Below are 15,405 nucleotides of genomic sequence, written 5' to 3'. Positions count from 1 at the left end.
TTCCCCATGCGCGTTCGCTTCACTTGCTCCCAACGTTTAGACAAATGGATAATTCCGGGCAACGAGATGCTCGAATATTCCTTATATTCATTTACATTATTTTGGCAGTGGGGTGCCCACACACGTTACGTTATATCCTATCTAGTGTGTCGATGACAAAAAGGGTGCCGTGACCAAAATAAAAGATTGACAAAAGTTTTTCTAAACCGCTGGAATTCACCGCAGCAATATATTTCTCTGAATAAAAATACTTTGAAATTTTGTTAACACATTATCTAAAAATCTAAAAGTACATAAAATGTGTACAATAAAATTGAAAACGTTTGCCTGAACATGAAACCATAATGGCCGCCATTGTAATTTTAGGTGTAGCTGCCACGCCCTCTTTTGACAATTATTTACAATTTTTGTTTGCCATTAGTTACAATCCCAATTGCATGCATTTAAGAAAGAATAAAACCTTGCAATTCATAAACTTTCAGTTCAATCGGTGTGAGCTTACCATGCACATAAAGTTCTCATGTCTCACTGCTTCACACCAAATTCGGAAAGAAAGTTTTTAATCCAAAACATGATAGTCTTTAGACTTGAAGTCTCTCTTTTAAAGAAATTTTTCTCGATAATTTAAATTTACCTTTCCAATTACCTTCATTGTTTAAGAGACCTGGTAGAAAACCCTAACTCCGTGTAATACTAAACCACTATGAATTTGTCTTTGTTTATCAATGAATATCGTATTCCCATTTCAGAACCACCAGATTAGGTAAAATATGATGGTTAACCAAGATCATGGACTACATAGCTCTTATAAACTGAACGCTAACTTATTCCAGTTTCTGAAACAGTCATGTAATATCTGCAATATCGATTAATTAATGGAAGTTGCCTGCATGCCGTAACCAAATGAATGATTGTTCGAATAATTGCTCATGAAAACTTAACCAAACTGAATGATAATGGAAGATTTCGCCCTAAATGTGACAGTACCAATGATACGTGAGCCTTTGGAAGTTGCATGGACATCAGAAAGTAATTCCATCTTCTGTATATTTACGTGACAAACACAATTTTGTTAGGGCCGTCCGTCAATTACTTCGTCTTCCCGCTAAATTTCTTTAAAATAATCCATTCCATAGTGTCCATTCTCGACAAAAAGAGGGGAATGAAAATGTCGATACAAATGTTGTTTCCGCTTCCTTCTTTTGATTTGTAATCTTTGAAACTCTCTCTCTCTCTCTCTCTCTCTCCCTCTCTCTCTCTCTCACTTACCGACTTGCATTTGTACCACTTCTTTACTCCATCTATCTCGATTCTCTCTCCCCCTCTTTTTCCCTCTTTCATTCCTTTTTTAAAAATGTTAGCTACTCCCTTCTGTAGTAGTAGTAGTAGAATGGTTTTTTATTAGACAACTTCAAAATGGTAGCTCGAAAGCTAAATTACATTGCAAGTTTTACATGTATTAAAAATCATTTCAACAAACTTAGATAATATGGACAGGTACACATAATACACAGTCGGTTAGATCATAACTAATTACATATTCCCTACTTACAAACAAATTGATGAAACAAATAAAATAGATTCGGCGTTACTTTTTTTCTGTAATCATTGTTAAGTGAGGAATATTCATATTTTAAATATAAATTTAGGCTGATTAATGGAGTTATAACAAGTAAGTACTGAAGATTTGTTTAACTTCGAACCGTAATGCACATTGAATGTCTATAAAGCTACACAATATATAAGGATTTATCATAGAAACATGATTAAACAATTACCGAAAGGGAGAGAAAAGGTTAGGGAGAGAACGATGTAGAGAGAGAGAGTTAAGTTAGAAAGAAAAATAGGAAGACATGCGGAAGATGGGAGAGAGAGAGGGAGATAGGGAGGGAGTGGAATGAGAAGAATGGAACAGTTGGAACTGTGAAGACATGGAGAAGCGGAATAATGATGAAAGTAAGACGACAAGGAAAAGACGATTAGAAAGAAATTACAAAGTAAAATACAAAGTTTCCCTTACAGAGAAAAACAGTACAATTTACCAATCATGCATTACTAAGACAATAACATAATATATGCGTAAAAACTTTAAATATGTAAAGACATAGAATGTACATGGGAACGTGCGTAACTATAAAAAAAATATTCACTAATTAATCAGTTTGACAGTTAAAAACACAAGTGTATCCATTATTACAATGTGGATTACATGCACTAATCTTTATGAGTTGATGGGTATAAAGTTGAGCAGTATTAAAAGCAACAAAAGGCATACGATTTGAATAAGAGGTGTGGAATCGGGCAGGAATCAGGGGAATTTATGCGTTGTTGAGTAACCTGGTGAGATATGGGACTGGGCTTTTCCTGTATCGTTCTGTTTTGGACTTAGGTTCTATACAGATACGTGATTTCCGTGTGTTTCTGGTGCTGGCGTTCAGTTTAAACCAGTCTGATTGGTCGGATTTCAGTGCTTTCAGGGCAAACTTGAGACATAGCTCTTCTCGGCGAGCATGGAGAGTTTGAAGCTTGGTCATTGATAGGGCATTTGAATAGGATATGTAATATCTACCTAGTATAATTCTTAATGCCCGTTTTTGAACATTTTCGATCTTGTTGGACTGGGCGATAGTCAATGCTCCGTTCCAGGCAGGGCAGGCATATTCGAGGAGTGGTCTTACAAATCCTATGTAAACTGTAACGAGGTCGTTGGTGGGGGGATAGAAGGCTTTCAGGGATCTTAACATGAAAATGCGGCGGTTAGCACGAGAAACCGTATCCGAAACCTGTACATTCCACTTCAAGGTGTCTTCAATGGTTACTCCAAGGATTTTCACACTGCTAACCTCGTTCAGGGGGACATTATCAATAAGTACTCCTAGTGGGGGTAGTTGGACTTTACTGAAGGACAATCGCATGATTGAACACTTCTTGGTGTTGAGTTTAACGTAATTGTTCTGGCACCAATCTTCTAGAGTGGATAGTGAACGGGAGATATCACGTGGCTGGTTGCGTGCATCGTGCGAGGCGGCAATGGACATGTCGTCGACGTACTTCCAGTGACTCGTTGATGAAGAATCACGCATTACATCATCAATAAGGGCCAAGAATACAACAGGACCTAGGCGTGTGCCTTGTGGGACGCCAGCATGAATCTTCTTCCAGGGCGAAAGTGAACCATGGTAACGAACACAGGTTTGGCGCTCGGTCAGAAAATCGCAGATCCAAGGAAGAATCGAATGGCGGGCACCAAGATCAATAAGCTTCTTAATCGCGATAGTGTGGTTGACCCGATCGAATGCCTTGCTGAAGTCGGTGCATACTACGGTAGTGGCAGTTCTTGGTGCCTCAGCTGATTTAGCAAGGTAGTTGATTAGGTCGACGATGCAAATGGTAGTTGAGAGGCTCGGTCTGCTTCCATATTGGTGTTTGTCCAAATGAGGGTTAATGTCGCGTAACAGAAGCTTGGTTATAAACAACTCAGCAATTTTGGAAAAGTGGTCGGTGAGGGATATAGGCCTCAGTTTATCCAAAGTTGCAGATGTAGGACCTTTAGGGATGGGGACAATTATTGCCTGTTTCCACTGGGTTGGGACCTTGTTATGTTGATAGGATGCATTTAGTATCCCTGACAGGGGAATTGAGAGTTCGCAAGCAAATTCCCGAACGAGGCGTCCAGGAATGCCGTCAGGGCCGCTTGACTTGCCAGGCTTGATCTTCTTCAATTCACTCATGACTTCCCACGGTTGAACATGTGGGGGCGGTGTTTGGGCTGGCAGGTACGATGGTAGGTCTCGCAAATGTAGTTCGGGGATATCAGCGTTAACATTTGCAAAGAATTCATTAATGGCGGTAGCTATTTTCACTGGGTCATTGTCTTCAACAGTCGGAACTCGGATTATGTCTGCTTGCGAATTTGAATGACCAGACATGACTTTAATGTTCTTGTACCAAGATGAGGGGTTATCGCTCTTAAGATTTTGGATACGATCACGATAGAAAAAGCGTTTTGCTCTAGACTCTAGAGATTTCGCGAAGGACTTGATTGCGTAGAGATTTCCAAGCTCCTTGAGAGTTGTTGCTGAATGCTATTTGTCTTTGGTTAATAAGCTCTTTCGTACGGGGCGTTATCCAAGGCTTGTCAGTCGGATGGAGTTTAATTGACTTTGTTGGGAAGTGCACATCCACCTTTGATTGCAGCGTTTGGTAGAAGTGATCGCACATGGCTTGCGTACTCGTGGTAACACGGTATGTAACACTGCCTCCTATGCAACATGATTAGACAAAATTAATGTTAATTAATATTAATTATGCCCCATCTTAACTTCATACGTTTCACACATTGTCGGACACCATAACCTTACGAAGAAATCAGTAGTATGAAGAAAAAAAACCTATGGTCTTACATGCAAAGGAAAGGGCACATATTATAAGGGATTGTTCAGTATGACGCGGAAAACCGCCGTGAAAATGTCGCCACGGGTGTTTTTAACGTATTATTGTCCTTAAAGGTCCTACGCCTATTCATTGAGCTCTGTGTTATGAAATACAGTAATTTAAAACGTATTTACGTCATTACAAAAAAAAAAAAAAAAAAAAAAAAAAAAAAACCTGCGGTTTTGCCTCGGCATATATGAACGAGCCCTTAGTCGCATACATGTACATTATAATCATGATATAAAGATGGATATATGAAAAGTAAGAATCCTTTTGATAAACTGAATAATAATACAATCGAGTAGATGTCAGATTAAAAACGACTACCAGGCTGCTTGCTAGAATTATACAAATGTTGTTTTAGATTATAAGAAACATGCTTCGCAGTCTATACCTAGTTAAGCTTAAGGGTATATGCCAATCAGTCAGTTTTTTTAAAAATCATTATTTTGATATCATGCTACATGTAGGTTACCAAATCCTGTTCTTTCTTATTCGGCACCATCCTGACAAACCCGCCCGTTCGATACGAGGATTTCTCGGAATTTTGTTTTAAAGAAAGAAAACCTGTGTCGCTCAGATATACGGAACAGGGTGGCTCCACTTCGGGATAACTTTGTTCTGATAATCAAAGGAAAAGAATTTTGGTGTGAACTGAAAGGAGACCCTTCCAGATGGAATTGGTTGCACTGTCTTACATATATTCATAACAAAATGAGGAAATTTAATATAAACCAAAAAATGATAAGCAATCAATACGGGCTTTTGATGAAAAACTGGTGCAGTTAATCAAAATGAAACAAACCAATTCATATTCATAATTAATGAGACACAAAACATACCCCTTCCCCTCCCCCACTATTAAATCGAATGCTTACATTCAACCCTTCGCATTCGAATGGGATTTTCTTAATGTTCAGGGTTATGATGTGTAACCCACTCCATCGTGTACGATCCTCCTTCGGTCCGCTTTTCAAAGAAATGGCAATTATTTTAGATGAAATCTTAACAAACATTATCTTCCTGATATATATTCTAAATAATGATAAAAATACTCGTAACCGGAATTTTAGTACATTTAATCATTCGAGTCAGAATTAAAACTGTAGAGGCTTTAAATTGTAGACAATTGCACTAGTGGTTTGACGTCATAATAATTCTGGGCCAATTTAGTTTTCTATCCTCAAAGAAAATATGAACACCCTTCAAATGTAGATTTTATTCATCATCATGACTATTCAGATCCTCAATCGTTAATATTTTAGAATTTTGAATGATCGTATCAATGCTTTTGCAAATTCTTCTGAAATAGGATCGTAGTAAGGTCGTAAAGCGTGCGGTGAGCTCTACGCATTTCACCTATGGCATGCATTTAGAACATTATGGAGTTTAATCAACCAACATAGGAATGTCTTTTAATCTTAAACACCATCCCAAATGCCTCAGACGTGACGTTTTGTACGAATGGGAAGAAGAACTAAAGAGACGATTTTTTTCCATTTCATAGAGATCAGATGGACAGAGTTAATCAAATTGGAGCCATGATTTGCCGCAACAATAACCTAATTAATGTCTCAAGTTTCTCCACTTGGGATATAAAGGGGATCGTACTTTATCACCGACATTAAAAAAGAAAGATGCATAATGAAATTGAAAACGGGGACGGTTTTATACTGATTACTTTTGAGAATATGAAGAGCCACTAAAAGGACCCTCATAACCCGTTATATGTTTCGTACCACAAGGAACTGACCTGAAGTTTAATAAGAATTAGATACATGTACATGTAGTATAATTTCTTTTTAAAATAATAGTACCTGTTAAAATAATGTATTGACCGTCAGACAATACAGATAGTAAGAGCTACTATTCTAATTTTCTCTTCAGGTACAAATGCCCCCAAACAAATCTCAAAACATGAAAGGAGAGAAAAGAAGAAGAAGAAGAAGAAGAAGAAGAAGAAGAAGAAGAAGAAGAAGAGAGAGAAAGAGACTAGAGAGAGACTAAAGAGAGACTATATAGAGAGAGAGAGAGAGAGAGAGAGAGAGAGAGAGAGAGAGAGAGAGGGGAGAGCGTGTATCTAATTTTGTTTTGTTTATTTCATGTATCTAATTGTTTATTTCTTTGCTTGTTTGTTGATATGATTTGTAACCATTTTTAAATGTGTGTGGACCCCTTTGAAAATCAACTTAAGTTGAAAGGGCAATCCACCCCACATGTGGAAATAAATAAATAAAAAAAATAAACAAACGCTATGAATCTCTCAAAACTCCCCTGATCGATGGCTTGTTAATTTGCATGCCGCCCATCGAGTAAGACCACTGATGGTGCCCCCACAATGTCTGGACCCTTTGCTACGCCACATCTTAGCATCTTTATTTATTATTATAGTCGTGTCTACTTTGTTATTGCTATCGAATGAAATGAATCATATCATGGACCTTCTACACTGTATACCTTCCCTCATTCGTTAGGTAATATCTCAGTCATATCAACGAGACCGCCACCAGACCGACTGCAGACCAAACACAATTCATTACCCTAACGGCCAAAGAATTGGTCAGGTTGGTGGCGTTGACTAAGGTATACATTCCAAGCGAGACTGACGACAGACCCCCCCCCCCCCCCTAAAAATAACTTTTCGCTCAGTGCCCAAAGATCCACCGGTTTAGAGTCAATATGGACACGGTTTGGTGGAGTGACTGAAGTATACAAACCAATGACACCGACGAGACCGATATCAGACCGGCAGCACACCAAACAAAGAATAACATAACCATCGATGGTCATAAATCGGTCGTTTGGAGTCGGTCTGTAATCGGTTTGGCGGTGTGACTGAAAATTAATACCCCAGTCTCACAGACGTGGTCATCTTCAGACCGAATAGAAAATAACGTTACCCGGAATAGCCAAGCATCGGTCAGTTTGGAGTTGATAATGTAGTGGGATTGGCGGTGTGACTGAATATGATATCCCAGTCTCACAGACGTGGTCATCATCAGACCGAATAGAAAATAACGTTACCCGGAATAGCCAAGCATCGGTCAGTTTGGAGTTGATAATGTAGTGGGATTGGCGGTGTGACTGAATATGATATCCCAGTCTCACAGACGTGGTCATCATCAGACCGAATAGAAAATAACGTTACCCGGAATAGCCAAGCATCGGTCAGTTTGGAGTTGATATGTAGTGGGATTGGCGGTGTGACTGAAAATTAATACCCCAGTCTCACAGACGTGGTCATCTTCAGACCGAATAGAAAATAACGTTACCCGGAATAGCCAAGCATCGGTCAGTTTGGAGTTGATAATGTAGTGGGATTGGCGGTGTGACTGAATATGATATCCCAGTCTCACAGACGTGGTCATCATCAGACCGAATAGAAAATAACGTTACCCGGAATAGCCAAGCATCGGTCAGTTTGGAGTTGATAATGTAGTGGGATTGGCGGTGTGACTGAATATGATATCCCAGTCTCACAGACGTGGTCATCTTCAGACCGAATAGAAAATAACGTTACCCGGAATAGCCAAGCATCGGTCAGTTTGGAGTTGATAATGTAGTGGGATTGGCGGTGTGACTGAATATGATATCCCAGTCTCACAGACGTGGTCATCATCAGACCGAATAGAAAATAACGTTACCCGGAATAGCCAAGCATCGGTCAGTTTGGAGTTGATAATGTAGTGCGATTGGCGGTGTGACTGAATATGATATCCCAGTCTCACAGACGTGGTCATCATCAGACCGAATAGAAAATAACGTTACCCGGAATAGCCAAGCATCGGTCAGTTTGGAGTTGATATGTAGTGGGATTGGCGGTGTGACTGAATATGATATCCCAGTCTCACCAAACAGACCGACATCGAGGCACAACAGACGGAAACAAAAAACTTATACATACCCAGCAACGGCCATAAATCGGTCGGTTTAGAGTTGGTCTAGAGTCTGTCTGGAGTCTGTCTTGAGTCGATTTGGTGTTGTGACCGAGGTATTAATAGCCAACATTCTGTCGATTAGTAGTAGGCTTGTAGTCGGTTTTGCGGGCTCGTTATATTAAAAAGGGGGCATCGCGTACAGGTCGCCGATCACTATGTCATATTATCAAATTACAGTTGTCAATTCATCATGCCGTCTTCTTTTCATGTTCATCCCCTCGCTCTCATCCAATGTTTAAGTCTTTCATTGGCGCTACCCCTCTAATCATACCATTTTATTGTCTCTCTTCGTAGGGTCCTAACGTTCACATATGTCATCGTTGTAATCCTGTGATAGGTCATTTCATATCTTCCCTGAATCGTGGCTATCATGCCATCAAGTAACCTATTACATATCAACAGGGTCGGTCAGGGATTGAGGCCATGCTGGAGTGGTACTACTTTCAACCAGGGCTTAAATTAAATTTTTGTCCACGGGGGCTCTTCCAAAAAAAAATAGCCCCGTGAACCTTCTCACGGGGGCTCTTTTAGTGCTGACGGGGGCTCTTATTTTAATACAAATTTCCATTGGATTGGTACCCATGAAACTCCTAAATTCCTTGGTATTTTATCATTATCATTTATTTGAGTCGGCATTCTCCCTCTTAGAAATTTACTTGTTACATAGCTGTATACTTTTATCCCCGGGATCAGTGGCGGATCCAGGGGGGGGGGGGGGGGGCGGGGGGCCGCCCCACCCCCCCCCCCCCCCCACTGGGAAAAAAGAAGGGGGAAAAAAGGGGAATTTTCTTTTTTCTTTTTTTTGAAAAAAGAAGTGTTCCTTTCGCACTTGTATCACAGAGAAACAACAGTTTAAGTTAAGTCTAATGTTAACGTTAATTTGTTATTAAAATGTAGAGTACAGCCCTTGGCCTTAGGCCTAATTTAGGTCGTAACTGTTACTGTTTGAAAATCTAAAGTAAAATTAGACGGTTTTCATGGTTAGACCAAGTAATTGAGAACAAAAAAGTTTACCCGTCACTGAGACCAGGTCAATCAATCTTCTAGATCCATTTGATTCGGTTCATTGAAATAAAAGAACATGCAGCTGGGAAGCTGAAATAATTCAATTTACAAAGTCAATATACAACACAATAAACGAACAAAATATGAATGAATAAAACGTACGACTATAAACTATTATAAATTATTAGGGTCTAACGTTAGTAGATATAAGGTAGATGCAGGCGCGGATTCAGCGGGGGTGAGCGGGCCTTGCCCCCCCCCCCACTTCCGCAAAAGAGAGAGAGAGAGAGAGAGAGAGAGAGAGAGAGACAGAAGGAAAAGAGGGAAAGGGAAAGAGGAGAAAAAGGGAAAGAAAGAAGAGGAAGAAGAAAAGAAAAAGGGGAAGAAGGAGATCGGGGGAGGGCGAAAGGGCCTTGCCTCCCAGGCTGTTGCCTCCCCCCAATAAAACAAAATAAGAGAGAAGGAAGGAAGGAAATGGAAAGAAAAAAGGAAAAGAGGAGATAAAGGGAAGGAAAATAGAGGAAGAAGTAAAGAAAAAAGGGGGATATCACTTGCAATTTTCCCGCCAACAAGTTGCGGATGGGGGTGGGGCAAAAGGCCTTTGCCTCCCCCGCCCCCGCTAAAAAAAAAGAGGGAGAAGGAAGGAAAAGGAAAAAAGGAGAGCTAAAAGGGACCAAAAAAGAAGAAGAAGAAACAAAAAAGGATGAAAAGAATTTCGATGCGGTGTTCGAGTAGAATTCTGTGAGATGATGATATACTTTCTCGTAGCTTGATGTGACGAAGTGTCTCTATCCAGATATCTGTTGATAGTATTATAGAATATAGAAGCCTGATATGACCTTCTGCTCGTAACCGACAAGTCACCGCATTAAAATTAAATTGCAAATAGTGTTCAACAATACGGTGGTGGATGAAACTTTCTAATATTCGAAGATATATCACCTTCAGACCATATTGTTTCATTATTTTTTATTCAATCAATCAACGTCAAAGAATTGATTTATCATCGCACTTCAATTTATTATTTCACCTTTTAATGTTCTTTCATTCTTATGCATCACGAAAAAACACTGAATTGGATTCTTCAATGTTTGTTTTGATTAATTTCCTCCCCTTTCCTTCTCCCTGTTTAATACTGATAAAATTTTTCAATTTTTCTTAATCAAGGCAAAATATGAATGACTAAAACGTACGACTATAAATTATTATAAATTATTAGGGTCTAACGTTAGTAGATATAAGGTAGATGCAGGCGCGGATCTAGCGGGGGTGAGCGGGCCTTGCCCCCCCCCCCCCCCCCCCCCCACTTCCGCAAAAGAGAGAGAGAGAGAGAGAGAGAGAGAGAAGGAAAAGAGGGAAAGGGAAAGATGAGAGAAAGGAAAAGAAAGAAGAGGAAGAAGAAAAGAAAAAGGGGAAGAAGGAGATCGGGGGAGGGCGAAAGGGCCTTGCCTCCTAGGCTGTTGCCTCCCCCCAATAAAACAAAATAAGAGAGAAGGAAGGAAGGAAATGGAAAGAAAAATGGAAAAGAGGAGATAAACGGAAGGAAAATTGAGGAAGAAGTAAAGAAAAGAAGGGGATATCCCTTGCAATTTTCCCGCCAACAAGTTGCGGATGGGGGTGGGGTAAAAGGACTTTGCCTCCCCCGCCCCCGCTAAAAAAAAAGAGGGAGAAGGAAGGAAAAGGAAAAAAGGAGAGCTAAAAGGGACCAAAAAAGAAGAAGAAGAAACAAAAAAGGATGAAAAGAATTTCGATGCGGTGTTCGAGTAGAATTCTGTGAGATGATGATATACTTTCTCGTAGCTTGATGTGACGAAGTGTCTCTATCCAGATATCTGTTGATAGTATTATAGAATATAGAAGCCTGATATGACCTTCTGCTCGTAACCGACAAGTCACCGCATTAAAATTAAATTGCAAATAGTGTTCAACAATACGATGGTGGATGAAACTTTCTAATATTCGAAGATATATGACCTTCAGACCATATTGTTTCATTATTTTTTATTCAATCAATCAATTTATTATTCACCTTTTAATGTTCTTTCATTCTTATGCATCACGAAAAAACACTGAATTGGATTCTTCAATGTTTGTTTTGATTAATTTCCTCCCCTTTCCTTCTCCCTGTTTAATACTGATAAAATTTTCAATTTTTCTTAATCAAGGCAAAATATTATTTTCATATTTTCTTTATGCAAGACAGGGAGAGAGAGAGAGAGAGAGAGAGAGAGAATATTTTAAGTGAGAATTATCGAGTACAACTATGAATTGCATCTTTTTCAATATTATTCAATTCGCTGAAAATCTTTATTTTATAATTCCACGGGGGCGATTTTTAATTTTGCAATCGCCCCCGTGGACAACCTGATGGGGGTGATTATGGAGCTCACGGGGACGAATCGCCCATCGCCCCCGTGTATTTTGAGCGCTGCTTTCAACCCCTTCGGCCCCCTCATTCAACCTATCTCATTAATACCAATGCGAGTCATTGCCTCTTCTTCTTTGTCTGACAGTGATTGAGGCGATTTATTGTCTTTCTGATCACATTAGTACAAAGCATCATCATGTGAACGCCTCTGTCCAAGAAAATAATTCATATTTTATTATCTCCAATCTAGTGTTAAAGCAGAAAAAAGAAGAAATCTATAAATCCTAAGAACGAATAACCATGTCACTATTGAGAGCTTGGACTTAGAGCCAGCAGAGTTCACTTAAAAGGAAATAAGCTGAATGAGTTATAGCTACATCTAATACACTTTCTAATTAGTACGTCGCATCGACTATATTTTACTCGTTAAAGCCCTCGTGGGACCTAAAAGCGAGAATCCAATTTCTAAAAACAAATACAATAGTAATAGAAAGTTGATGATGCATTTGACGTGTCTCTAGCCAAGCTTTAAAGGAAAAGGTTTCATGATGACCCACCTGCCATGGTTTTATTCCTTATTTAATAGTTGAATGTCAATCATGATGCAAAGATTGTATCACCATACTAAATATACGGCCCCATGCTCAGGTGGTTTTAAACCTGCATGTAATGTGAGAAATTCTTCAGTCTTATAAATTAGTTTTTGCAAGATGTAAAGATAGAAAGAGAGAAATTACCAGCCTCACAATATATATCAATATTGGTTGTCAAGTCATTATTCATTTATAGTTATAATCAATACCTTTCACACATGATGAGATATTGTTTACTTATTAAATCTTATTTTATTACTAAATGAAATTAACCATTATTTATGGGTGGAAAACCAGCTCCATGTTATCAGTTTTGGAGATGAAAGATATTCTCTTATAAATGTGCAAATCAAAAAGAATGAAACTGATCAAAATGATCTTTAACAAATATTGTATGGGTACTGCATTAATCCCATACATGATTACATACGAGACCTTAACACGAATGAATTAGAAAAAGAATCCTTGTCATTTAATCTTGAGGTCTTACACTAATTTTTTGTTCAGAGATTTTGTTAAACGATTAAAAACCAAATAGCAATATATCTTTATATTTTGAAAATGATTAAAGAGACCAATTTCGTTGCTTTGAAAATAATCTATGATAGCAGAGCTCTAAATGAGCCTAGACCGTCATACAGTTTGTAATGAACTGTTAAAATAAATGAAATGTGTCTGCTACAACTTTGCTTCTGATTTCATTTACGAGGGATTCGACATAGTTGGAGAGACTTCTTGCGTATGCACGAACACGGGACATCTGCTCATGAATTAAATCAAACGTGCAAGGCATGAAATTAGAATTTACACAATTTAAGGTTTTTAGTCGCCTTGATTAACCTCGCCTCCCCCCCACCACCACTAATCTATAAAGCTCGTTCGGCGACAATTTACTCCACATATGCGGAAAAAATAACTAGTTAATTTTCATCTGATGTAGCTACCGCATGTCACAAAATCATGTAGTGTGTTGCCGTTTAATTTTCGTGAAAGCAAATTTTGAGTAATGAGCCCTCTTAATTACAAATGCAAATGGCTGAAAATTGGACACACATGCATATTCTAAGCTCTCAATTAATTGTTACGTTCCCGTAAAAATAGTGACCGATGATTTATACTTGACATCGTTGTGTTGAGTAAGACCGAAATAGATCCGAGGCATAATTTCTCATCGGTGGATTTTGATGCCATTTCGACCAATCTAGATGTATTAGCGAGGATTAAGTCTATAGTAACAGAAAGTGATATCATACCGACACATTATACACTTAAATATTGCGGTGCATTGCTTCACACGACAGAGAAACAGAAATTTCTCATATGTATATTTCATATGTATATATATATATATATATATATATATATATATATATATGTGTGTGTTATATTATATTCAATTTAATGCTATTCGTTTTATTAAAGATTAAGCACTAAACATACATGTAAAGGGAAATAAAGGTGAAATAAGAAAACGTAGAGAAGAGAGATGAAATTACATGTTTATTTGGCATAGGTAGTTATTATTGAACGTTTGAGTTTGGTTTTAAATGAAGTAACATTAGTACTGGAAATTAAATCGGCAGGGAGAGAATTCCATATTCGAGGATCAACAGATTTAAATGCAATGAGACTTAACTGATTGAGTGCTAATGGAAAATGGAATTTAGAGTGGGAACTGGTATTATATTGATGGTAATCTTTACTGTACTGCAATAAATTTATCATATCAATAGATACTAAAAATTGTGTTTCACATCATACATCAGGATCGCAATTTGGATTTTATGAATATCAAAAATTGTCAAACCTTCTAAAACCAGTCCGCTCTCTCTTTCTCCCTCTCTCCCTCTACATTACTATGTGGCAAAAACCAATAACAAACAAACCAACAACAAACAAACATAAATGAAGTCTTCTCCAGTCTTGTCAATTATAATTGCATATGATCGAGAGGCTTCGTTTGACATGCTTTTAAATAAACAGTGTGCTTTATAAACATATTTGTTATTGTTACGTTTACAAATTATACGAAATGGGGGATACCATCATTAAATCTATGATAAAATCACATGTAAATTATGTTGCAAATTAATTGGTGACTTTCTTAACTCTAGATTATTTGGTAGATAGAATAGCTTGTTCATTAACACGAGCTGAAACGCATTTTTCAGTAGTGCATCAATTTCACGTTTGCCGAAAGGAAATAGTCAGTAACCATGACATTACTATAACAGATTTTCCACGCATTTTAAAGTCAATTACCTCATATCTCTCTGCTTGTTGCATGATGAATGTTCAGTTGAAACGTGACATGATTAAGTTCAAGGGCAATCATGGAGTGTGCTAAAGCTTTCCACACCGTCCATGGTTAAAAGTGTTAGAGGTCGCAGATAATTATCCATTATGCTCATTTCTAGCACAATTTTTAGTCCTAAATGATATGGTAGCGTCTGAGATATACTGTGAATAGAAGAACTCATCCCTATCCGTCACTGTTATCTCTTACGCATACTCATCCAGTCCTTAATACATGTCATGTCAAACTCATCAATACGACGAACCAATATACTTTTGATTGCTATTACTAATTTAACTTGCATAATATATAAACTTCCGTCGTAAAAAACACGAAGACCCATATGTTTCAATATAGCTTTGCATCCGAAAATCCGAGTGAAGTAATTCCAGATTTTGCACCAATATTTCCAATTCAGAAATCAACACTATGTACAAAGTGTTATTAACCTTCTATGATCGATGTTAGGATTATGCATAAAAGAATGCTTCTATCCCAAACATTAGTATTAGGTCTCTCACGGAAACATAAGCAATGAGCGTGCATGACGTCACCCAGTAGCAATGAACAATGTGTTTTGAGATTTAGTTTCTAACATGATTCACAAAATAATGTGCTTTCGCAATGAAGAAAAAAAGTCATCTTTTTCACTTAAGTATGCTATGTTTATGATCACATGATCATAATAGAAGAACGATGAAAATAGTACTTAGTTGCATAATGCATGTCATCATGCAACCATTTCACCCTCATGTCGTCAACTTGAAGATG

General features: G+C 38.1%; 1 protein-coding gene across 1 annotated transcript in view; it reads left to right on the top strand.

Annotated features, from left to right (window-relative positions):
• The window catches only part of LOC548615 (histidine decarboxylase), a 44,863-nt gene that overhangs the window by 2,494 nt on the left and 26,964 nt on the right, over positions 1-15,405 (top strand). The gene's annotated exons all lie outside the window — the stretch shown is intronic.

Source organism: Strongylocentrotus purpuratus, unplaced genomic scaffold, assembly GCF_000002235.5.
Source record: "Strongylocentrotus purpuratus isolate Spur 01 unplaced genomic scaffold, Spur_5.0 spur5_scaffold_6, whole genome shotgun sequence".
Classification (NCBI taxonomy): domain Eukaryota; kingdom Metazoa; phylum Echinodermata; class Echinoidea; order Camarodonta; family Strongylocentrotidae; genus Strongylocentrotus; species Strongylocentrotus purpuratus.
This window is presented reverse-complemented; position numbering and strand designations above follow the sequence as displayed.